The 26,077-nt window shown below is 42.8% G+C and overlaps 1 protein-coding gene and 1 long non-coding RNA gene across 4 annotated transcripts in view; one reads left to right on the forward strand and one right to left on the reverse strand.

Moving 5' to 3' along the window:
- Positions 1-1,030: 1,030 nt before the first annotated feature.
- Positions 1,031-26,077, forward strand: part of LOC121548617 (CYFIP-related Rac1 interactor A) — a 41,769-nt gene continuing 16,722 nt past the window's right edge. The window contains exons 1-2 of one of the 3 annotated variants that reach the window (XM_041860131.1): positions 1,031-1,162; positions 21,787-21,841. The gene's annotated coding sequence lies outside the window, so the exon portion shown is untranslated. The remainder of the gene's footprint in view (positions 1,163-21,786; positions 21,842-26,077) is intronic. The other 2 variants (XM_041860127.1, XM_041860129.1) reach the window with 2 other exon arrangements.
- Positions 5,581-7,061, reverse strand: LOC121548618. The gene is made up of 3 exons (XR_005996678.1): positions 6,811-7,061; positions 6,581-6,693; positions 5,581-6,307 (listed from the first exon to the last, which is right to left on the reverse strand). It is a non-coding gene; the product is annotated as an uncharacterized LOC121548618 (long non-coding RNA).

The raw sequence follows: 26,077 nt of genomic DNA on the forward strand, positions 1-26,077 counted from the left end.
CACTGTCACCACAAGGTGTCACCTGTAATATACAGTCCTTGTAATACACAGTGTGAGTATGCGGCTATGCACAGGTGACACTACACTTGTCAGGGACAGCAAGACAAATAGCAGAGAATGATAGGAAATGAACTACGCACATGTCCCATCATTAAAATAACTAAATGTCCTCCTATTCAAGGCCAGGTAAGACATACGCCAACTGACGGCACATACTGTTGTATTTAAGTCCCTGAGCACTGTATGCTCCCTCTAACAGCTCTATATTGCAAGGATGGCCATCATACTGGCTCTACAAATGTCATTTCATCAACTTCAAGGATCCGATGCCTCATATAATAATAGTTTGTAATGAATGCATGCTATTAGGTGTACGAGGTTGATACGTTCTACAGTAGGCAACATACGTTTCTTGGAGAGCTGTTGTGCTTTTGGCCTTGACATTTCTCAAAGGCTGTTCATGTCATTTTTTATGTCCATAGTGGAGAATGTTGCACTGTAAATTGCAACCCTGGGGGCCATGTTCTCTGCCTATGTTCTGACATACCTGTGAGCACATCAATCAATCTTTATAAAGCCTAATTATAGAGCTGGCATTGCACAAAGGAAGTACTACTCTACACAGTGGATTAGAATCCCCCCGAGCTGTCTGAATACATGGCAATGTGGTGTGTGTATTTTTAAAACGTATATAATACTGCTAATATTTAAAATATAATTCGCATAGGTCAACATCTTGCCACTTTGAGTACCTTTATCACATAGACAGCTAGGCAATATAGATACATAAAAAATCAACATTTAAACTAAATTAAGAAATATTAATTCCTACCTCTTGCATCCCAGTATCATGTCATTATTTCTCAGAATTTTCCGGATTCATTTCAGCAGTAGAGCGAAACACGCCCACTATACTTTTTCAACGTCACTATTGGCCAAAGAGGACGCTAATTCACGTTTTATTGGTCAATATCGTACGGGTCCTATATGCTAACCAATGACATTTGTGTATGGAAGACACGATTTTTACTGCTTTTTCACTGCGTTGGAGGGAGGGGTACACTTGTTGTTGTACGGTTGAAAGTAGGGGGTGAAAGTGGCGCTATCCGGGTGCAGAGACGTCGGATCTCCCATTCAAAAGTAGTATTTGAAGAAATCACTGGTAAGTGTAATAGACCGGTCAACTTTTAAAACCGTTTTGTGGCTAATAAAGATAAACGATAGTTGCTGAAATTGGTAGCCAACGTTAGCGACGCAGAATCATTCAGCGTCAAGCGAGTTCACATGGATATAAGAAGCCGCAGGTAGTGAGATTGCTAACGTAGCTAGCTCGCTAGGCTACTCGTGTTAGCCCAAATCTGATTTCATGCATGGTGCGTTAGTTAGTTAGCTACCTAAATCCATTAACTAACACTTGCCTAACTACAATTTCAATGTAGCTAGATCATTCGTTCAAAAAAATTTATCATCGTAAAACTTCCAAATACGGAGTTATTTTCTGCAATGAAATGGTTCTGGTCATGAGCCTGACATGAGTGCTGCTACCTCATTCATAGCTAACTGAACCTGCTGTATCTGTGCGTTAAGAGACCTAACGCCAGAAAGCGCTGATTGAAACTCATTCACCAGCTCCGCAAGCGTTATAATGTCAAAATACTTTCGTTGATCACCAAATATGGAGTTTCGCTGAGCAACTATCTTAATTTACTCCCGTTATGGCCGGTATGTACTTCCAAAAAAGGTCTAAATACAAATTTACAAACAACCAAAACCGGGGGGTACTAAGCTAACGTATGGAATTGTTTTAAGATGGTCATACCATGGATCATTTAGCTATTTGATTTTGAATTTTAGGACCCCTTTAGGTATCCTAAAAAATATTTGATAAAATATGGAATTTAGCCTTTACTACTATAGCCCATAGAGAAGCATCGAATAACACATTCATAAATGGCATAAAAGACAGTCCAAAAAATAATCATAAGGAATTCGATTTTGAAGTGTCTGTCCTATATCTAGGAGATGTAAGAAAGCTTTTGGACACATTTAACCCCTTATTGTTGTTGGCACACAACTTCCGTCATACTTCAATTTGTTTGTATGGGATACCTTCAGATGTGGCCTGTGACACGTGGGGGGTCATAGAGCAAAACGGAGAACCCCGTCGTGTTCGTGAGAGTCTCCCCTTTTCATAGAGTGGTCATAATAGTTTGTAGGCCAAACCGTTCGGACGCTGCAGATATTTTGAAGGCAAAATACTGGAGTTTTGGTGCAGGTACAGCCGTCTAGTGCAAAAAATAATGTTGCGATATTGTCAAAACTTTACGATATATTGTCAAATATAATATCCCGATTATGTAACTATCAATTTCCCCCCCACCCCATCACTACTTTAAAATGGAGATAGCATGGGCAGCACCATTGAGGCTGTCACAGACACTATAATGGCACAGATACAAAGATGAGTCCTCTATCTATGGACTGTTGTTCACACTAGGCTTGGGCGATATACTGTGCCGGGGTATTTAGACATACCAACGGTATGATTTCCTCTCTTTATGGTGTTGGGGGCCCCACACCTTGTGGGGGTGCATGCTACTCCACTGCTTATAACTATAAGTTAACTATAGATGTGCCAAATAAATAATGTCCAGCTCAGGGCTCCAGCTATTCATTTTGGTTTGCGAACTTGCTAGCTAAGTGGCTAGATGGCAAGATCAAGATTCTTGGTTACAGCAGAGACAATCAATCCCCGCCTGGATCAAGATCCATGTTGCCTAAATTATTTTGTGCATAAAAAAAAAGAGTATAAAATAAATAAATAATAGCGCCCCGCACTTCCAATAATACTGTATACTCCGGGATGGTACAGAAACGGTATGAAAATCTGGATACTGCCCAACCCTAGTTCACACATACCTGCCCTCTCATTGGCTAGAGTGGTCCTACCTGTTCTCGCCTCCTCCTGCTTGCCTTCCATCTTTGAGGACATTTATTTCCATTGTTAGAGCGGTCACTTGACTATCTTGTCAATTTTATAGACACTCTTTGCCGTGGGTGAAGCTAACCACTGAGAAAGGTTTTCGAGAGCTAAAGTGCTACTAGTGATTGAGCCAGCTAGCTAGCTAAATTGGGCTAACTACTAGTTAGCGAGCTAATTTGCTAATGGATATAGGTGCTAGCTAACGTTATTTAGCTGGCTGCTTAACCCGACCTTTGCATGTTCATACAGCTACACTACTCCAAAATAACGACTTGTTTTTGATAACCTGTTGAATTCAAACAGCTCTCCGTTGAGCACGGCATTGCGCTAACCCTTATTCATTATTTAAATTCCATTGCTTACAAAAAGTTTTGTTTTCACGTACACCAGATAGGTGCAGTGAAATGGGTTGTTTTACAGGGTCTGCCATAGTACGGCATCCCAGGGTTAAATGCCTTGCTCAAGGGCACATCGGCAGATTTGTCGGCTCGGTTATTCGAACCAGGGACCTTTCTTACTGGCCCAACGCTCTAACCGCTAGGTTACCTGACACCCTATACATTACATTTACAGATAGCCAGGGGCACACTCCAACCCTCAGACATCTTTACAAACGAAGAATTTGTTTAGTGAGTCCACCAGATCAGAGACAGTAGGGATGACCAGGGATAATCTCTTGATAAGTGTGTGAATTGGACCATTTTACCCCCCAAAAACGACATAAGTATTTTTTGCTTAAAAACTTTACACAACTGCTCTTGACAACAAACTGCCAATGAATCACACTACTGCCTGCTGTACGCTCTTGAAAAAGTGATTGCACTACTAGAGCTTCAACAGATTCAGCATAGACACACTATGGAGGCACACACACAAGTCAGCAGCAACCGTGGAAAAGGACCTTGATTGGGTACAAATGGGAATATAACTAGCTGACTGGACCACCTGAATACTTGGCATTTTTGTGTTTGTCTGTGTGCCCAGACCAGCCTGAGATATTCCTTCACCGCCAGAGGATTCCCTGATTTATTACTGTTTCATTACTGTTCCTGATCCATTGTGAAACTGTGCTTGTTGTTGGATGTACATGGACAGCTGCCCTTCTCAACACAGAGCTGAGCTGGGAGTGGGGCGTTTTGGTGTCTGTGTGTTTTGTTTAGGTTGGAACGCAAGGCATATTGTTGCAGCATTTCTTCAGTCAGTGCTGCCACTGTTATGGCAGATTGGTTTTGTGAATATGGACCAGGGATTGACTGAACCAAGTAGGCTAAACTTCCTCTTGACCCTTGTTTTGGCCTCAGGCAGTTTGAAAAGCTGAAGAATCATACCTACAATTCTGTAGGCTAATTGGAGCAATGCAAGAGATTGTTTCCTGTAGAGGGTTTGCTGAACCATGACTAATCAATTACTGTGAGGACTATGTTAGACATTCTATAGACGCCATATATTATGCTGAGTGATGTTTGACCGTATTAACATGTAGCCTAAGGCTATACGGACAGAGTGCAAAAGACAATTTGAAGTAAACTATTGGCTCTTCGCAAAGAAACACAATATCGGCATAGTTTGCCCGCCCAAAATTCTCCCCTTGCCACTCCAGCTGGCAGAGAAGGGACTGGGGTGGGGAGTGTCAAATCTTAGCTAATCCACAAACGTCCTCCGCTCAGTTTTGTACTACATCTGACTGTGACTGAAAAACAGGATGTGCTTGCTTGCCACTTCCATAACCTGTCAGAGGGTTGCTGTTTATTGTGTTTTTAAGCTTCTGCTTCAGTGTGCATTAACTCAGCAGTAGCAAAAACATACCTTACACATTATCTAATTTGATTTGCTTTATGCGTTTTAGCTGCACTAAAGCTTTGCCAGAATTATTGTATAATTTGTTGGATTTTTTTAGTCTTTATCATGTTGCGTTTATTAAAACCCATTCTTTATAAAGGGCTTTTTGTAGAGAGCTAGCTTACATTTTGCTTTGGTAGTCATTCGTTCAAGTCTAAATCGAGCTTTGTGTCACAAGCTTCTTTGGGTCATAAAATTGATTATTCCACAGGATTTTTTCCAATAGCCTAAATAATATTTTATTTTGGTAATAGGCCTAGCTAACCAAGTAGCCTAATTCCTCTATTCAAGACATATGCCTATGGGTTGCATTCACAGTCGAGATGTTCAGATGATCAGATCTTTCAACGCCTAGAGAAGTGTTTAACATAAACATCTCAGTAACACATTCACACACCATTAGGCCATAGCAATGTTATCATATAGCCTAGCGACTGCTGTCTGCTTTAGCATGACTTCCATAAGGACCGGCTAGTAACACCACCACGTTTTAAACCCTCCCAGTCTCCCCCTCTCAGATGTCCTCTACAGATGATCAGGCAGTTTGCCATGGTGCAGCAGCATGCTGAATCAGCTAAAGGGCCACCTGGAATGGCTTCAAACAGCAGCAGCACAGACCAGAACCTCATTGTTCAGACTCAGATGAGCAGCTTCGGTTGCACTCTGGATAGGCCTAGATAGGTTGACTGGACACTTTCATCTGTGAACCAGCCTTTAGGCTACCTCAGAACCATCATAGATAGATATCAATGTGTATGGCTCTATGGCTTCCTTGTTCATAGCCGACTAAACCCCAACTCCACCATTTACGATGGAGTTGAGCGGTGACAAAAAACCCAAGTGATGTCAGCACCCAAAGAGTAGCCTGTAATTACAGACCTATGTCGTGTGTAATTGCGGTCTATACTTTGGATGCTGAAATCAGTAGTTTTTAATAACTTCATTTTATGTTACGTCGGCGATCCAGTCCGTCCACACTAGTTGCCGCTCTAAGTCGTGGAGTTGAATTTAATCAGCCACATTGTTCAGTGTCAAACTGTGACATTAGGTGTTGAATGTTGGTAACTCTGCGAAGTGTCCCTAAAGCAGTCGACAAGCCTTAGCCTACATGCCATAGTAGCCATTTTCCCGATTTTTATTTGTGTTCAATATTGGCATTCCAGGATTTTATTTTTCCACACAAAAAAATTCCCAGACAGGAAATGAGTTATTTGTATATGACCTTGCCTGCCCTGTACTGTTGCTATGAAATGCTATGTAAATCATCATCTGGCAGTTCCAGTTCCTGTTGCACCCAACCTGTCTGTCTGGGAAACAAGTGTTTTGAACTGAACTGCCCTGGTTATATGGCTGCACTCTGTTAGCACACACACTTCCTGCTCCGGTTGTACTTTTCTTATTCATATCCGGAGAGTAGAAGACTGTAAGGCTTTGTGTTAAAATCTAAGAGGGAGGTTCCAGTGTGTCGTGTGGAAGGAAATGGGCCTAGAAATGTGGAGAAATGGACAAACATTAGACCTACTACTCACAATAGTAGCCTATTTGAAATGAAGTCACATTTGGCAATGAAGTTGAAGCTAGAGCTGAGGCAAAAGTAGACCTATAATGAACTCTCTCATATCGATTTGTTCATCTCTGTGGTTGAAAATGCCTCTAAACAGTCTTTGTCACAAGTCTATTTATAGCCTCTGAATGCTTTCAAACACCAGTTTCCTTATTCTAGTCATAGACCTAGGCTTGACTTCCAATACATCTCACCTGCCATGTCCACAAGAGCTGTTCAGTCATTAGTCCTTATTGTTTTAGTTGATGACGGGTCAATGATAACCCAAAACCCTGGTTTATCCAGGCGTGTCAGTTAGCCCTGCACTCTGCCAAATAATGCAAAACAGTTCACTCGTTAGCCTCCCTGTGATTTTAATAGACGGGTCAATGATATAGCCTAGACATAATCCTGGAGAGTTAGCTCGCTAGCCACGCATTCTTACCGCTCTTTTGCCGCCTGTTTTTCCGAGTTCTCCAGCTGGCATCTAATCTTGACTGCAACCTTGGCACCTGGCTGCCTGCAAGGCTGCCTGTCTGTTCTCCGCTCCGCAGCCTGCTTATGGATTTCAGCAGCTGCTGGAAAAGGAGGGAGATTTCTGCTGTTTTGTTCCATGGGAACAGTCTGGAATAGGAGGGAGATTTCTGCTGTTTTGTTCCATGGGAACAGTCTGGAATAGGAGGGAGATTTCTGCTGTTTTGTGAAAGCACTGATGATATTATTTGGGCAGAAAAGAAGAACCGCAGTCATGCTTCTCTGAGTAGTATAGCTATAGTAACAGAGGGGAGCCAAAAAAGACAAGGGATCAGGAGCAGCATTCAGGAACTGATCTAGTGAGCGAGCGTGCGCGCTTGACAGTAGTGTGAAAGAGGTCCTGAAACTAACTACGGCGTTAAGAAGAAATCATAACATGACCACAGAGATCCTAATTCTAGGAACATGAAACTCATTTAGCTTTATTGTTTGACTCTCTTCCTCTTTTGCAGATACCTTATGTTTAGATTTTACTCCTCCCTCATACGCTTTCTATAACTTCTAATATATAACGCTCTGTGTTGCCGAGGACAACCTGCTGGCCAGCAGCCGCAGTGCAAAGGCGTGGAATTCCGACCATGTTGAGGAGTCAGGACCTGTGGCATCAGACCTAGGCTGTATCTCATTTAGACAACACCCTGTGATGATCATTCATTGTCCCCTCAGACCATACTGTAGTAGTAATATACAGTGATGCAAAGTGGTTCCGATCGCTGTCGGTGCTGCTTACAATTTACATTTTAGTCATTTAGCAGACGCTCTTATCCAGAGCGACTTACAGTTAGTGAGTGCATACTGGCCCCCCGTGGGAATCGAACCCACAACCCTGGCTTTCAACGCCATGCTCTATCAACTGAGCTACATCCCTGCCGGCCATTCCCTGGACGACGCTGGTCCAATTGTGCGCCGCCCCATGGGTCTCCCGGTCACGGCCGGCTACGACAGAGCCTGGATTCGAACCAGGATCTCTAGTGGCACAGCTAGCACTGCGATGCAGTGCCTTAGACCACTGCGCAACTCGGGAGTAGGAGCAGCATTGGTTTGATTCTTAAATGGGCCACACATTATCTACTGAGAGTAGCAGTTGCTTAGGATAAAAGTGTCTGCTAAATCACCATGTTATGGCTTCACAAAAGTTAACGAAAGCTTACAACAAATAGGCCTAACATTTCTGTCTTTATGTTGGGCCTAGCTAGCTTGGCATAGCCATAGTAGCCCACACACAAGAAGAGGCCTATAGTGTAGAAGCCTCTCCCCCCTCACACTCTCTTTCACACACTGAGACATGGCTCCTTTGTGTCGCAGTGCGTTTGACATGCAGAAACCACCAGAACAGAAGTGCCATTGAGGCCGAGGAGGTCAATGTTGGAGGAATTCTACGCCTGGAGTCCTACGCGGTAATAAACTGGTAGTAAGGGCGGAGCACGGCTGGGCAGGGCAGTGCACTCCTCCTCTCTGTCCTATCTGGCTCTGAATACCACAACAACCCTCAGTCTCTCTGACTGGCTTGGCTGACTGACAGGCTGGCTGGGCTGACTGGCTGAGCTGGCTGGCTGGCTGGGCTGACTGACTGGGCTGGGCTGACTGGCTGGGCTGACTCGCTGGACTGACAAGCAGTCAACAAGTGCTCAGCATATGTGTGAACTCCTTCAAGACTGTTGGAAAAGCATTCCAGGTGAAGCTGGTTGAGAGAATGCCAGGAGTGTGCAAAGCTGTCATCAAGGCAAAATGTGGCTATTTGAAGAATCTCAAATATAAATATATATTTTGATTTGTTTAACACTTTTTTGGTTACTACATGATTCCATATGTGTTATTTCATAGTTTTGATATCTTCACTATTATTCTACAATGTAGAAAATAGTAAAAATAAAGAAACCCTGAAATGAGTAGGTGTTCTAAAACTTTTGACTGGTACTGTAGGAAGGTGCGTCAAGCCTGATGGAGGCACAGCTCTGCTCTCCTAACCCATTTTTAGGCCTGTTTTTCTTGCCAGTCAAAACAGTGCAGTCAGCAGGGTCTTTAAATATGGATATGAGTGGGCCACAGCCACAATGGGTTGGCCTTCTGTTTTTGTTGTGATAAGGTGGAGCATGCAGTTGATGTGGGCTAAGGCAGTGTTTTGGTCTGAGAAGGCAGTGTTTTGGTCTGAGAAGGCAGTGTTTTGGTCTGAGAAGGCAGTGTTTTGGTCTGAGAAGGCAGTGTTTTGGTCTGAGAAGGCAGTGTTTTGGTCTGAGAAGGCTGTGTTTTGGTCTGAGAAGGCTGTGTTTTGGTCTGAGAAGGCTGTGTTTTGGTCTGAGAAGGCTGTGTTTTGGTCTGAGAAGGCTGTGTTTTGGTCTGAGAAGGCTGTGTTTTGGTCTGAGAAGGCTGTGTTTTGGTCTGAGAAGGCTGTGTTGACATTTCGGTCTGAGATTGCAGCTGACGTTTCGGTCTGAGAAGGCTATGTTTCCGTCTGAGATTGAATTTCCTTTTAGGCTATGCCTTATAGGCTATGCCTATGGTGCCTTCAGAAAGTATTCACACCTCTTGACTTTTTCCACATTTTGTTGTTTTAGAGCCTGAATTAAAAATGGATTAAATTGAGACTGTGTCAATGGCGTACACACAATACCCCATAATGTCAAAGTGGAATTATGTGTTTAGACATTTTTACAAATTAATAACAAATGAAAAGCTGAAATGTCTTGAGTCGATAAGTATTCAACCCATTTGTTATGGCAAGCCTACATAGGTTCAAGAATAAGAATGTGCTTAACAAGTCACAATAAGTTGCATGGACTATCTCCATGTGCAATAATAGTGTTTAACGTGAATTTTTGAACGACTACCTCATCTCTGTACCCCACACACAAAATTATCTGTAAGGTCCCTCAGTTGAGCAGTGAATTTCAAACATAAATTCAACCACAAAGACCAGGGAGTGTTTCCAATGTCTCACAAAGAAGGGCATTTATTGGTCGATGGGTAAAAAAAAAAAAGCAGACATTGAATATCCTTTTGAGCATGGTGAAGTTATTAATTTAGCTTTGGATGGTGCATCAATACACCCAGTCACTACAAAGATACAGTCGTCCTTCCTAACACAGTTCCCAGAGAGGAAAGAAACCTCTCAGGGATTTCACCATAAGGCCAATGGTGACTTTAAAATAGTTACTGAGTTTAATGGCTGTGATAGAAGAAAACTGAGGATGGATTAACAACATTGTAGGTAATGTAGGCATACTGTGTCCATAATAAGTATATAGGTTGTATGTTGGGAGCTTTTGGGAAGGAGCACAGTTGGAAAGATATGGCATTTAGAAGCAAACCGGATGGACATCATGAAGATGATCGGAGAGGTTGAGAGTAGAAGAAGTTCAGGAGCAAAAAAATAAATAAATAAATTTATATATATTTATATATATATATATATATATATATATATATATATATATAGAATTATTGTAAAATTGGCTCTGTCCATAAGGTGTAGATAGTAAGTATAGACCGGAAGTAGAGGCCTGGGCGTTGTTGTTCACTAATTTACTCCAAGTAGGGAAAGGATGGTGGGGTTGAAAAGTAATAAAGGGGAATATATATATAAAAAAATTTAAAAAACATGGGGGATTGGAAGTGATGCAGACAATTACATTGATAGAAGATACAATCTATCTGCAATATTAAGCTGATCCATCCCCCCCAAAAAAACAAACAAAAAAAAAAAACATTGTAGTTACTCCACAATACTAACCTAATTGACTGTGAAACGGAAGCCTGTACAGAATAAAACATATTCCAAAACATGCATCTTGTTTGCAACAAGGCACTAAAATAATGCTGCAAAAAATGTGGCAAAGCAATTAATGGTTTGTCCTGAATACAAAGTGTTATGTTTGGGGCAAATCCAATACAAGATATTAGTACCACTATCCATATATTGGCTACATCATGTTATGGGTATGCTTGTAATCAATAAGGACTGGGGAGTTTTTTAGGATAAAAAGAAACAGGATGGAGCTAAGCACAGTCAAAATCCTAGAGGAAAACCTGCTTCAGTCTGCTTTCCACCAGACACTGGGAGAGGAATTCGCCTTTCAGCAGGACAATAACCTAAAACACAAGGCAAAATATATATTGGAGTTGCTTACCAAGATGACATTGAATGTTCCTGAGTGGCCTAGTTACAGTTTTGACTTAAATCAGCTTGAAAATCTATGGTGATATTGAAGAATAAAAAAAGAATGTGCAAATATTGTGTAGACCAGGTGTTTAAAGTTCTTAGACTTAACCAGAAAAACTCACAGCTGTAATTGCTGCCAAAGGTGATTCTAACGTGTTGACTCAGGGGTGTGAATAATTGTGTAAATTATATATTTCTTTATTTAATTTTCAATAAATTTCTAGAGATTTCTAAAAACATGTTTTCACTTTGTCATTATGGGTGAGAGAAAAAAAATCATCCATTTTGAATTCAGGCTGTAACACAACAAAATATGGAATAACTCAAGGTCTATGAATACTTTCTGAAGGCACTGTATATGACAATGTTCTACTTAGAAGTAAGGTTTATGACTTATGTCCAGTAACAGGTGATGAGACCGCTGTTTTAAAGCTTACCGTAATAGAGGATGAGTAGGCTAGGCATTGTGGCACAGAACCCGAAACACACTTGCCTTGCTACAGAATCAGATCCACAGACTACAGTGCTCTACTACTACTATTGTGTTACAGTGAGTCGTATTCGCTGCTGTCCTCACGTAACATTCACTTCTGAGGTTAGACATGTAAACCAACGCCAGATGTTAGGCCTACATATTTGCTAAATAAAGTCAGATTCAGAAGGACTGTTATGGTTCTTCTGTCATTATGAAGCAAAAATTTTACACTAATTGGGGGATTTGCTTGAGGGTTCTTAGAATGGGCCAAACGTGGAATTTAACTTACTGGGGATTTGGGGCATGAATTCCCCTCCAACATAGACCTACTCACTGTATGTGATGGTTGTCCAAAGACCAGATGTTTGAATATGGCCTGAATAGTAGTAGTTGCACTTGCCAGGCCTTCTACGAACCTGCTCCTGCCAGAAGTTATTTTGAACTAGTGTTGATTTTATGTGCTCTTCCTTGGCCTTATAGCAGTTTTTGCAGCCTTGGTATGAAAAGTGGAAAAATACTTGATAATATTGTCGTTGGTGTGTGTTTTGCTAGATGCTACTTCCATTTCTTCAGTAGTTGGGGAATGTATAGCATTTCATTACATCAATGGAATACAGCCAGGGGAGATTACACTGACCAAGTTCTATCATCTGAATACTGCTCTCCTGACCACCTCTTCCTCTTTCGTCCATTCAGACTGTCCATACTGAAACACAAAATCTCTCTATATATATCTCTCTCTCTCTCGCTGTCTGTCTCTCTGTCCAGGGTGTTCATCCATAACATGATTCATTCAATAGAGAATTGCATCAGAAAAACAATATTCCAAGCCCTATGTCTCGACCATATATAGTTCAAAAGTTAGACGATTTACTCAGAGAATTTAGCATGATTAGAGTGAATAGAATGTAATTACGGCCATGGTCAAAAAGTGGTCGTTGCTCATTAGAACTCTGTCACTGCTCCGTGGGCAGAACTGCGCTAACTTCGAACGTCGGCTGACAGTTAGCTAGTGGCTGATGGTTTGTGTGTGATAACATGGACTTTTTCTAAATCTATGTGTATATATATCTCATTCTCAAAGCTAAAGGACTGAAATTCATTATACCATTGCATTGTTGAATACCTATCTGATTGACTTGAAGGGCATTCTAGAGCGTGCATTATTTCCCTATAACGCACGGTTTATCCGCACGGTAGAATTCAATGGCTATAGTTCATTCTTACATGTTCTATGTTGAGCTGCTTTTGAAACAATCAAATCAAAAATCAAATCAAATGTTATTTGTCACATGCGCCGAATACAACAGGTGTAGACCTTACAGTGAAATGCTTGCTTACGAGCCCTTAACACTTATTTTTCTTAAAACTGCATTGTTGGTTAAGTAAAAAAATTAAATAATAATAATAACAAATAATTAAAGAGCAGCAGTAAAATAACAGTAGCGAGGCAGTACACCGGGGGTACCGGTACAGAGTCGTAAAAGAGGGGGTGGGTGGGGGCAATGCAAATAGTCCGGGTAGCCATTTGATTAGCTGTTCAGGAGCCTTATGGCTTGGGGTTAGAAGCTGTTAAGAAGCCTTTTGGACCTAGACTTGGCGCTCCAGTACCGCTTGCCGTGCTGTAGCAGAGAGAACAGTCTATGACTAGGGTGGCAGTAGTCTTTGACAATTTTTATGGGCTTCCTCTGATCCCGCCTGGTATAGAGGTCCTGGATGGCAGGAAGCTTGGCCCCAGTGATGTACTGGGCCATGCGCACTACCCTCTAGTGCTTTGCGGTCGGAGGCCGAGCAGTTGCCATACCAGGCGGTGATGCAACCAGTCAGGATGCTCTCGATGGTGCAGCTGTATAACATTTTGAGGATCTGATGATCCATGCCAAATCGTTTCAGTCTCCTGAGAGGGAATGGGCTTTGTCGTGCCCTCTTCACGACTGTCTTGGTGTGTTTGGACCATGATAGTTTGTTGGTGATGTGGAGACCAAGGAACTTGAAGCTCTCAACCTGCTCCACTACAGCCCCTTCGATGGGAATGGGGGCATGCTCGGTCCTCCTTTTCCTGTAGTCCACAATCATCTCCTTTGTCTTGATCACGTTGAGGGAGAGGTTGTTATCCTGGCACCACACGGCCAGCGCTCTGACCTCCTCCCTATAGGCTGTCTCATCGTTGTCGGTGATCAGGCCTACCACTGTTGTGTCATCTGCAAACTTAATGATGGTGTTGGAGTCGTGCCTGGCCATGCAGTCATGGGTGAACAGGGAGTACAGGAGGGGACTGGGCACGCACCCCTGAGGGGCCCTCGTGTTGAGGATCAGCGTGGCAGATGTGTTGTTACCTACCCTTACCACCTGGGGGTGGCCCGTCAGGAAGTCCAGGATCCAGTTGCAGAGGGAGGTGTTTAGTCCCAGGGTCCTTAGCTTATTGATGAGCTTTGAGGACACTATGGTGTTGAACGCTGAGCTGTAGTCAATGAATAGCATTCTCACGTAGGTGTTCCTTTTGTCCAGGTGGGAAAGGGCATTGTGGAGTGCAATATAGATTGCATCATCTGTGGATCTGTTGGGGCGCTATGCAAATTGAAGTGGGTCTAGGGTTTCTGGGATAATGGTGTTGATGTGAGCCATAACCAGCCTTTCAAAGCACTTCATGGCTACAGACGTGAGTGCTACGGGTCTGTAGTCATTTAGGCAGGTTACCTTAGTGTTCTTGGGCACAGGGACTATGGTGGTCTGCTTGACACATGTTGGTATTACAGACTCAGTCAGGGACAGGTTGAAAATGTCAGTGAAGACACTTGCCAGTTGGTCAGCGCATGCTCGGAGTACACGTCCTGGTAATCCGTCTGGCCCTGCGGCCTTGTGAATGTTGACCTGTTTAAAGGTCTTACTCACATCGGCTACGGAGAGCGTGATCACACAGTCGTCCGGAACAGCTGATGCTCTCATGCATGCTTCAGTGTTGCTTGCCTCGAAGCGAGCATACAAGTAATTGATCTCGTCTGGTAGGCTCGTGTCACTGGGAAGCTCGTGGCTGTGCTTCCCTTAATAGTCTGTAATAGTTTGCAGGCCCTGCCACATCCGACGAGCGTCGGAGCCGGTGTTATACGATTCAATCTTAGTCCTGTATTGACGCTTTGCCTGTTTGATGGTTCGTCGGAGGGCATAGCGGGATTTGTTATAAGCGTACGGGTTAGAGTCCCTCTCCTTGAAAGTGGCAGCTCTACCCTTTTAGCTCAGTGCGGATGTTGCCTGTAATCCATGGCTTCTGGTTGGGGTATGTACGTGCTGTCACTGTGTAGACGATGTCATCGATATACTTATTGATGAAGCCAGTGACTGATGTGGTGTACTCCTCAATGCCATCAGAAGAATCCCGGAACATATTATAGTCTTTGCTAGCAAAACAGTCCTGTAGCTTAGCATCTGCGTCATCTGACCACTTCTTTATTGACCGAGTCACTGGTGCTTCCTGTTTTCGTTTTTGCTTGTAAGCAGGAATCAGGAGGACAAAATTATGGTCAGATTTGTCAAATGGAGGGCGAGGGAGAGCTTTGTACGTGTCTCTGTGTGTGGAGTAAAGGTGGTGTAGAGTTTTTTTTATTTTTTTATTTAAAAAAAAAAATATATATATATATATATATATTCTCCTCTAGTTGCACATTTAACATGCTGATAGAAATTAGGTAAAACTGATTTCAGTTTCCCTGCATTAAAGTCCCCGGCCCCTAGGAGCGCCGCCTCTGGATGAGCGTTTTCCTGTTTGCTTATGGCCTTATACAGCTCATTGAGTGCCAGCATTGGTTTGTGGCGGTAAATAGACGGCTACGTAAAATATAGATGAAAACACTCTTGGTAAACAGTGTGGTCTACAGCTTATCATGAGATACTCTACCTCAGGCGAGCAAAACCTCGAGACTTCCTTAATATTTGATTTCATGCACCAGCCGTTGTTTACAAATATACACAGACCGCCACCCCTTGTCTTACCGGAGGCAGCTGTTCTATCTTGCCGATGCAGTGCAAACCCCGCCAGTTGTATGTGAATGACGGGGATTTGGGCCTTGTCGGGTGTCTGAAGTAAATTCTTTGCGCCCGACTCGTTAAAGAAAAAGTATTTGTCCAGTACGAGGTGAGTAATCGCTGTCCTGATATCCAGAAGCTCTTTTCGGTCATAAAAGACGGTGGCAGAAACATTATGTACAAATAAGGTACAAATAACGCAAAAAAAACACACACAATAGCACAATTGGTTAGGAGCCCGTAAAACGGCAACAATCTCCTCTGGCACAATTATTAAAAGTTGAATTGAAAACATTACTGGCGTTCTTGAATTAGTTTTTCATAGTAGCAACCTAGGACTGATGGTTTGGTTAGCTAAACTAGCAAGTCTGTTTGTTTGGTTACCAAGGCAACTACTGTAACTATCTAGTAAACTTGCTAGCTACTTCAGTGGATGTTGATAAACAAAAAAGTGGGTCGACGTCTAAAATTCAACAGTTTCCTTTGATGCCAGTGCCATGACCCCTAACCTCTAGTCAGTGTTCATCAGATATCTCTCACTAACTCACCTACAGAACCACATGTGGGGGCTACAGTCAGTGAACGTGTGTGAGTTCAGCCCCAGCCTTTAATTGAATGTGGTAGTGTAGTGTGAAGAGCTGAGTGCCCTACAGAGGAGGCCTAGGCTATGTGTTAGTCGGTCAGTCAGAAGAAGCAAGGTAACCATGGCGGTTGGGCAGGTTGCCCTCCACAAATCATGAATAAATACGGTGCTTTTTCTAATCTGGAAAACTCAATTAAAATGGAATTGACCCTGAACCACCTACTAATCCCCAGCTTCCGAATGGCTCAGAATATGTTCTGTCAACGTGTTTAGTAAACGATTGGTCAAATAAAACGACATGTTCCTGAAGAACAACTGTGTGCTTTCACACTAAATCAGATCTACTGGTTCAGTGGACTGATAGGAGACAGGCTAGACTTCCATGCTGTTTCCATGCAGAGTTGAGATTTGCTAGATGGCCTGGTGTTTGGACACAGTGAGTCATTTCCTCATGGGACGCTGTGGATCTTCCAGTCTATTGAACCTCCATCACTAACCCTGGGTTGACCCTGGAGAGAGAGTGTCTGCCTGCCGGCTGAGAGCTGCTCACGCGACGTTAAGGCAGATGGCTTGCTCTTTTACTATACCACAGGAGAAACACTTTGCCAGGAGCCGAAGAGCGCTGTTGCCATAGACCCCCCCTGTTGCCATAGACCCCCCCTGCACACGCACACACACACACACACATCTAGGAATCTTGAGGCTGCAGCAGCAGGGAGGGAGCATCGAATTGTGTTTTCCTCCACTCTGAGACTCTGTCTCTTTCTCCTACTGGAAAATAATTGCTTGGATTCCCTGGTCAAATCTGGGATCTGTCAGTTAGATCATCAACAACAGACTGCCTGACTGATACGCTATTCATTAGTATGGCCACTATTTGTAACAAGCATTTTCACATTTTCTATGACTATGATAATAAAGTCCTGCCATGTCAAGACTGTGACAGAGCCATTTAAATACTTACTAGGGCTAGACGACACAGCCCCAGCCTTTCTCTCTCTCTGACTCTAAGATAATTGTCTGTTTTCCTCATTGAAAGTGACAGAGAAAGATGTTCCTCAAATGTCTCTTCTGCTTCTGGGATGACTGAAAGGAAGTTCCCCCTGGTCTGAATGAGAAGCAAGATAAGAGGGGTTATCACTGGCTGGCTGGCTGGCTGGCTTTGAACACTTTCAGTAGAATGTCTGACTGAATGTTCCGGTTCCATTTCAATAAGCAGTGTGGTCTTGAGTCTGTGTGTTGTTATGTAAACTCTGTGAATGTCATCTCTCTCACAGAAGCGGATGACTTGTCTTACAGGATGGCACCGACTCTTTGATCTCGACAGCATTTCACAGCAGTTGTTGAAAATACTGTTAGCAGGAATCCTGGCCAGAAGTGACAATTCACTTAACACCAATTAACCTTCCCTTTTTGCTAACAGTCACTGTGGCAGTGAGGAAGTCCTGTGGGGTGTCATCTGCATGTGCTTCCCCCTGTCCAACAACTGGTGGTAACCATGGCAACAGTTTAGTGCCCAGACAGTAGGAGGCTGCAGGCTATTTTCAAGTGGTGTGTGCAGAATGACTGAGGAGACTAGATGGATCACGTTGTCCATAATTCATGACAGGATAGGAGACCTGAAGATTAGAGGTCAAAGGGGAACACCCATTATTCACTGTGACTCTACTACCGCTCCAGGCTGACCGATCAATCAGCATCACATTATCACCGCACACACACATGCTGGAAGTCTTTCTGCATGTTGACACTTCATCACACTTTTATCTAGATAGTAGCCTTTCTTGTGATGTAGCCTTAGCCTACACAGCACTTGTCTGTGCTGAAATAGTGTGTGTCTAAGCAGAAAGCAGGCTTTTCCTGTAGATGCCACTTCATCATGCTATGAGCAACACCACGTCACTGTTAATGGGCTGGCCATGATTCAGCCTCGTTGAATGTCCAAAACCTTTCAAACCCTGTGATAAGAGATAGGATAGTGCGTCTCTCTCTCTTCTGACGAGGTGCAACGCTGGTGCTTGTGTTATTAGTGTATTAGAGTCACTGGGCTGGAAAATTCCACTCTGCTGGGAAAAACATGTTTATTTTCTGGAACTGCTTCTCTGTATGCTCCCCAAATGGCTTCCTGTTTAGTGCAGTACTTTATTACCAGGGCTCTATGGCTCTGGTCAAATGTAGTGCTAGAAAAAGGTGTAGGATGCCATTTGGGACGCTGACAATCTCTCTTGCTGATTCCAGTACCTTCTGTGTCTGTCAGCGGAAACACAGACTGAATCTCTCCATTATCATTCCAGAAAGAGGACGAGAGAGGAAGAGAGGCTGTTTGGTCAGTGAAGTGTGTGTGTAGCCTCTGGAGTGTGTGTGTATTAGGTGCGGTGAGTAGAGGGGTGTGTAGCTTGGCGAAGAGAAGACCACTCGTGTTAAACCATGGGGATCCTCGTGTGTGTGTTGTCATGATACCAGAGCTTTGACTTCGATACCAATACCAAGTTTAGTGTCACGATTCTCGATACCAAAATGATACCACTGCAAAAAATGAAGACATATTAACCAACATCTAATATGGCACTTGATCCAGACAAACTCAGCTACTGCTCTGTTCAATCGTTGGGCATGTTTTGAGTTCAAGATTATTACATTAGACATTTTCTACATCAACCTTTTTCAGTCAGCCATGTATGCATTTAATGAATCAATTATATAATACATTTGACTTTTGTTTTTACCAATCTTGAGTGGTAAATCTCTATTGATAACTGGGTAAATCAAGATGTAGCCTAGGCCTGTTCACAATACAGGTTAATGCATATTCAATAGGAGTGTGTGCATGCATTGAGTTATTCAGCTTGTTTTGGCTGATTTCATGGGGATACAGGTTGCAAACAATTTGTTTCCCTTCCATTTGGGACTTATTTTATTGAACTGATCAACAACCTTTGCATAAAGGTAGCTTATTTTATTAAATTGCGTGCTGTCTCTTTAACCAGTAATGACTTAATTCACTAGGCAGTTAGTTCGCTGAGGCAATAGATGGGTTAGCTGACAACGTCACTAAAACGATGTGCACACTTCCATGGGGCAGAAGTCAGCATGTTGTGATTCTGGATGGCCAGATTGCTACAAGAATGACAAGAAACTGCCATGTGGGGGTAAGTGGCTCGTTTAAGTTTTTCATGGTCGTGAAACCATGTCTTGTTTTGACTGATTTCATGTCTATGCTAATATTGCAAAAAAATCGCTAGCTAGATAACCAACAGCTGTAACGATGTATTTGAGACCACAAGTGCTAATTGTGCAAATGCATTTATGTTTTCAATAAACATTGAAGACGAAATATAGCTTACATGTTGTCAACAATCTAAGCCAACCCCATCTGGTTTGCCCCATAGTTGCGCACGGGTTGGTTTTGTTGCTAAACAACCAACCCGTCTATAGATAGATAACCTTTGGGAGAGATGTGAGAGAGAGACTGATTTTTAAGTGAATGAATAAAGTTTAGGTGCCATTTAGCTTTTAAAACCATATTTTCGTTATGTTGCATGCACGCTAGAAGAGGCACATCGGCTACGCTAAATAGACAGAGTTGATCCGTGAGACATTTGACAGAAGTACCGAAAGTAAAAAAAAATCTAGTACCGACCCGTTTTTCATGTTCTAGTAAGTACTGAAGTTTCGGTATACCATGCAACACTAGTGTGTGTGTGTGTGTGTGGCAAAAAAATTAATACAAATAACCATGGGGATCCTCCTGCTCTCCACAATGACCATATAAGGAGTGCTGCTCAGCTCCACGACTACAACAATCCCCATGGGACCTGACCAGCCCTCTCCATCCATCCATTCCTCCTCTCTTCCCTCGCTCCACAGCCAGGCAGGTTGGATGGAGGTGTGGGGGAGGGGAGAGGGGTGAGGACTATTTGCTGTGACAGATGGGAATCGAGGTAGAAGGAGCAGATCTGTCTCTCTCTGTCCACTCCAGAGTGATAAAGGTGTATTGTGTGACCCACCAGAGCAGAGACTAAGGGGCTGTCATTAGGATCAGAGGCCCTGAAGCAGAGCTAAAAGATGGGGCCTTCTTAGGACAGGAGCTGGAGTCTAAGGGAAACCCAGCTGAGTGAGGTGTGTGTGTGTTTGCACTTGCGTGAATGAATGGGGTAGCCCTGATAGTGTGAGTGTACTGTAGTCCTGTTTGTGCTACTGCTGCTAACACGTGGGTGTGTGTGGACAAAGCAAGTAAAGATTGGTGTTTTCTCAGTGAAACCAGGTCAGCACGTGTTGCCTAGCTCTCCCTCCCTCTCCTTGGCTGGGCTGTGTGGACCGTCTTCAGGGTTGTCCTGTTGATTTGCTGCTCCTCTTCTCTGATGACTTAATTTCCCTGCCCACACGTTGGTACACAGTGGTGGGAGAAAATGGTTGCTTGTGTTTGACTGCTTTTCAGGATTGTTGACATACGTCGGCTACATAACATGTAGATGGCCTTTGGGTATTGCAGATATTATTTTGTTTTGTGTGTTTTTTTTGTACTTCCACATTTAGCTACTCCTGCACATCTGTCTTTTAGTATAGCCTGATTTCCATTCCAAGTCCTCAATATTAGATCTGGCAGATCTGATCGTGAACAAGACAAACAGTCATGGAATTTTCATATTTCCTGGAACTATCCGATTTCTTTCCTGGCACATTACTGCTGTGTGTTACTGGTCTAGATGCACAACTCTGTCATAATACTAGGGCCGGGACGATACCAGTATCACGATGCCCGTTAGTATCGTGGCAAGGAAACAAAACAAAACACAAAGCGGATTTAACTTCTTCAGGAAAACAGCCCTAATGTTGGAAACAAACATGTTGTCATCCAGAGTCACATTGTATTAATGTTCCAAGCTATAGCACACAATTTTACATACAGCAGGTTTTTAAAGGACCAAAGAGTTTAGTCTGCTTCGTGTTTTCATTTTTGCCATAGAAAAAATATTGCGTAACTGGTATCATCACTGCCCTACGCAACACAGGACTTTTTTGTTTTGAAGTGTCTTTTTACAGTAAGCCTATGCCATGCCTCTTTTTACAGTAAGCCTATGCCATGCCTCTTTTTACAGTAAGCCTATGCGCCATACAGGCCTGCAGTATGTGGGACAAATACAGAGTGACATTGTTGCTCTACATATTTGAGTCATTACACAGAGACAAGCTGTGGCATCTGACATGTGCTTTGTGGAAGTCCCTGTAGTCGGGATAGGCCTGATCGTGTGTGTGGGCGCGTGTGCTCCTGCCCTGCGGCCTGGGTCTTCAGTGGGCTAGGACTCGGAGGATGTCACTGCTGGATATTTAATAGCCCAGTTAACATGGGACAGCTGAGAGATGTGTTTTGAATCATCGTGCCTCCGCCTGCCGTTCGTTGTTTTAGAATGGCGCTATCTCTTTCACTCCTGAATCATTTAGGCATGTGTTCAACCCCGGAGGACGTTGATCAACGGAATGCTAATACTGTTCGTTGTTCAGGCACGCACACACACACACACACACACACACACCTAGTCAGAGGAACAACGAGAACAATATGTGGTCATACATACACTTTACTGTTGATCTAACACTCATAATGCAAGAAAATGAGATATTGACAAAAGTGGTCTGGATTCTTTTTCAGAAACCAAGAAGGAGTGGATGCTCTAGAAGGGAAGCAAAGTCCTCCTCCAGATAAGGTACAGTAACACATTTCTTCATCACATTGTTTAGACATGCCTGACCTGGACCTGGATTCATAGTGTTTTAGAGTAGTAGGTGTGCTGATCTAGGATCCCTTTAGCCTTTTAGATCAGAAAGATGACATGGTATCCTAGATTAGCACTGCTACTCTGAGAGGCTTTGTGAAACCAGGGCCTAACCACAACACCACACTTTACTCATGCAGTGATTCATAACAACCCTGTAACAACGCTACTGTGGTTATCATCATAACATGGTACTTACCGCTAGTCTTAGATTAGCCTCTGTTATTTAAAATACAATACTTTCTCTTTCAGTCTGTGGCCACAGCTTTAGGGTAATGAAGACAGAAACCTGTTTATGATCAGACCCAGGTGAAGCCTACTCCTGCAGTAAAACCCATGTTAGAGTCCATTTAAGGCCAGGGTCAGGTTCAGTTAGAGCAGTTTTGCAACAGTAAAATGTACATCTAGGTTCTTATTGGACAAGTTTACTGTTGCACAGCCTCAGTTTTATAACACAACATGGGAGTAGGACTTCATCTTGGTCTGGGCAACCACCCTCCAGGGTTTAGTTAGCAATTTAAGACAGTTATGAAATATGTGCAACAAAATGATTTCCTGGTTTCAACCCACAGCAGAATATGTTGTGGTTTGCGTTGTTTTCTCTAGACTCGCTCTTTTCCCCAACAGAGGTTGTTTCAAATCTTAACACAGCGAGAAAAGCCGTTTAGCATGCTGCTCGTTTCGACTTTAATTGCGCTGAGCGAGTTTAATTACAAAGCATGACGCATTTATCCCTGTTTCCACAACCAGTGACAATGAGGTTAATAATGTTCTATTTCTAAAGGACAGTATTGTGGAACGTATTCATCACCTCTTTACTGAGGACAACAACTCGGTCACACAGCAGAGAAATGAAGAAAAACAACCATTTAGACTTTACCTTCAGACTGTTAAAGCAGTATTCATTTCTGTCTTTCTAAAAGACTTACCTTTAAAATATGGGTTATGATGTTACACAATGGCTCTTTCATAAGGCTGGCTAAATAAGACCTCTTTATTGAGGTATCATGTTTCCAGGTTGACCCAGTCCAAGACAGGAAAGTGAAATTCAATAATTGGTTTTCAGGTTAAAACATGCAGATAAATAGTTGTGACAGTGGAACCAAGCCGTTCTGAATCCCCCTACTGTACATACACTACCAGTCAAAAGTTAGGACACACCTACTCATTCAAGGGTTTCTCTTTATTTTTACTATTTTTTACATTGTAGAATAATAATGAAGATATCAAAACTATGAAATAACACATATGGAATCATGTAGTACCAAAAAAAGTTAAACAAATAAAAAATATATTTTATATTTGAGATTCTTCAAATAGCCACCCTTTGCCTTGATGACAGCTTTGCACACTCTTGGCATTCTCTCAACCAGCTTCATGAGGTAGTCACCTGGAATGCATTTCAATTAAGTGTGCCTTCTTAAAAGTTAATTTGTGGAATTTCTTTCCTTAATGCGTTTGAGCCAATCACTTGTGTTGTGTCAAGGTAGGGGTGGTATACAGAAGATAGCCCTATTTGGTAAAAGACCAAGTCCATATTATGGCAAGAACAGCTCAAATAAGCAAAGAGAAACAGTCCATCATTACTTTAAGACATGAAGGTCAGTCAATCTGGAAAAGTTCAAAGTGCAGTCGCAAAAACCATCAAGCGCTATGATGAAACTGGCTCTCATGAGGACCACCACAGGAATGGAAGACACAGAGTTACCTCTGCTGCAGAGGATAAGTTCATTAAAGTTACCAGCCTCAGAAATTGCAGCCCAAATAAATGCTTCATAGAGTTCAAGTAACAGACACATCTCAACATCAACTGTTCAGAGGGGACTGTGTGAATCAGGCCTTCATGATCAAATTGCTGCAAAGAAACCACTACTAAAGGACACCAATAACAAGAAGAGACCTGCTTGGGCCAAGAAACATGAGCAATGGACATTAGACCAGTGGAAATTTGTCCTTTGGTCTGGAGTCCAAATTGGAGATTTTTGGTTCCAACCGTCGTGTCTTTGTGAGACTCAGTGTGTAGTTCCCACCGTAAAGCATGGAGGAGGAGGTGTTATAGTGTGGGGGTTCTTTGCTGGTGACACAGTCTGTGATTTATTTAGAATTCAAGGCACACTTAATCAGCATGGCTACCACAGCATTCTGCAGCGATACGCCATCCCATCTGGTTTGGGCTTAGTGGGACTATCATTTGTTTTCAACAGGACAATGACCCAACACACCTCCAGGCTGTGTAAGGGCTATTTGACCACAATCTCCCGACCTCAACCCAATTGAGATGGTTTGGGATGAGTCGGACGGCAGAGTGAAGGAAAAGCAGCCAACAAGTGCTAAGCATATGTGGGAACTCCTTCAAGACTGTTGAAAAAGCATTCCAGATGAAGCTGTTTGAGAGAATGCCAGAGTGTGCAAAGCTGTCATCGAGGCAAAGGGTGGCTATTTGAAGAATCTCAAATATAAAATATATTTTGATTTGTTTAACACTTTTTTTGGTTACTACATGATTCCATGTGTAGTTTTGATGTCTTCACTATTACTCTACAATGTAGAAAACAGTAAAAAATAAAGAACAACCCTTGAATGAGTAGGTGTGTCCAAACTTTTGACTGGTACTGTATGTACCATTCTGTCAGTGAGAGGCTTCTTAGGGTTACACTGGGAAGGCCTTATCTGGTAGCAGGAGGCCTTCTGAAGACTATCTACCACAGACACATACCGCCAAGGTGTCATCATTCATTATTACTTACTGTCAGCTCACTGCAGAGGCAGATCAAGAGGGGGAGGGAGAGTGTTTAAACATTTCAGATTCCCTGATTTTAATGGAATTATTTAAAAAGGAACATGTTTGTTTGTAGTCAGTGTTCCTGACTACATTAGGCCTTCTATGCAGAAAATTCCAGGTGGTATTAAGGCCAATTACCATTGGTATTTATCCTGCTACCAGCCTCTTTTTACCCCTGTTTACATGTATACCTACCTCAGCCACGCCAGTATCCCTGCACATTGGAATAATGGTACTGCCACTGACCTGTATATAACTTGGATTCTCATCCTTTTATTCTGCATTGTTGGGGAAGAGCTCGCAAGTAAGCATTTCACTGTACTGTTTTACACCTGCTGTATCCTGTTCATGTGACAATAAACCTTGAAAAACGTGAAAATAGCCACCATAAAGGTGATTTAATAGTACACTTCTAATACAGCTAGTCAGCACATTGTTGTTACTATGTTGATACCCAACCTAACTATCCCCCTCTCCTTCTCTGAATATTAGCTTGTGCTTATTTAGACTGGCCCTGTGCCTGGACTTGTTGATTCTTCATTTCTCGGTGCGACACATGAGACTGAGACAGGAAACGCTAGTGTATCTCCACCGTCTATCTGATGGCCAGCCAGCCAAGGCAGAAACACCATTGTGTTCCACGTCCTCCTCTGCCTCTTTACCAGGCCCACAGCCACACAGCCTCACTGGGTTGACTGCAGGGTTCTCCTACTCTAGTCCTGGAGAGCAAACAGAGGGTGCAGGCTTTTGTTCCAGCCCTGCACTAACATGACTGATTCAACTAATCATGTTCTCAAGAATCTCTAGAATTGAGACCATGATTGGCTGAATTAAGGTATGTATGGTGGAGAGAAGCAGACCTAGTAGTATACTCTAGTATAGCCTGCCCTGTTCACTGAAGTACTGGTTTGTACTGGGAATAAGCACCATGATCCAACACCACCCCCTAGCAGCAAAAGTGGTGCTCTGTTTTTGAATTGTAGTAGGATGGCTCTCCTGCAGATTTGTCCATTTTGATTGAGCTTGATTCACCCATCTACACACAATACCCCATAACGACAAAGTGAAAACATGTTTGCAAATGTATTGAAAAAATGAAATACAGAAATAACTCATTTATATACTGTAAGTATTCACACCCCTTTGCTATGACACTCCAAATTGAGCTCAGGTGCATCCAATTTCCTTTGATCATCCTTGATGTCACTACAACTTCATTGGAGTCCACCTGTGACCAAATCAATTGGTTGGACATGATTTAGAAAGAAGCACACCTGTCTAGATAAGGTCCCACAGTTGACAGTGCATGTCAGAGCAGAAACTATACCATGAAGTCCAAGGGAACTGTCCATAGATCTCCTAGATAGAATGATGGATATATCTGG

Source organism: Coregonus clupeaformis, chromosome 33 (assembly GCF_020615455.1).
Source record: "Coregonus clupeaformis isolate EN_2021a chromosome 33, ASM2061545v1, whole genome shotgun sequence".
Lineage (NCBI taxonomy): Eukaryota > Metazoa > Chordata > Actinopteri > Salmoniformes > Salmonidae > Coregonus > Coregonus clupeaformis.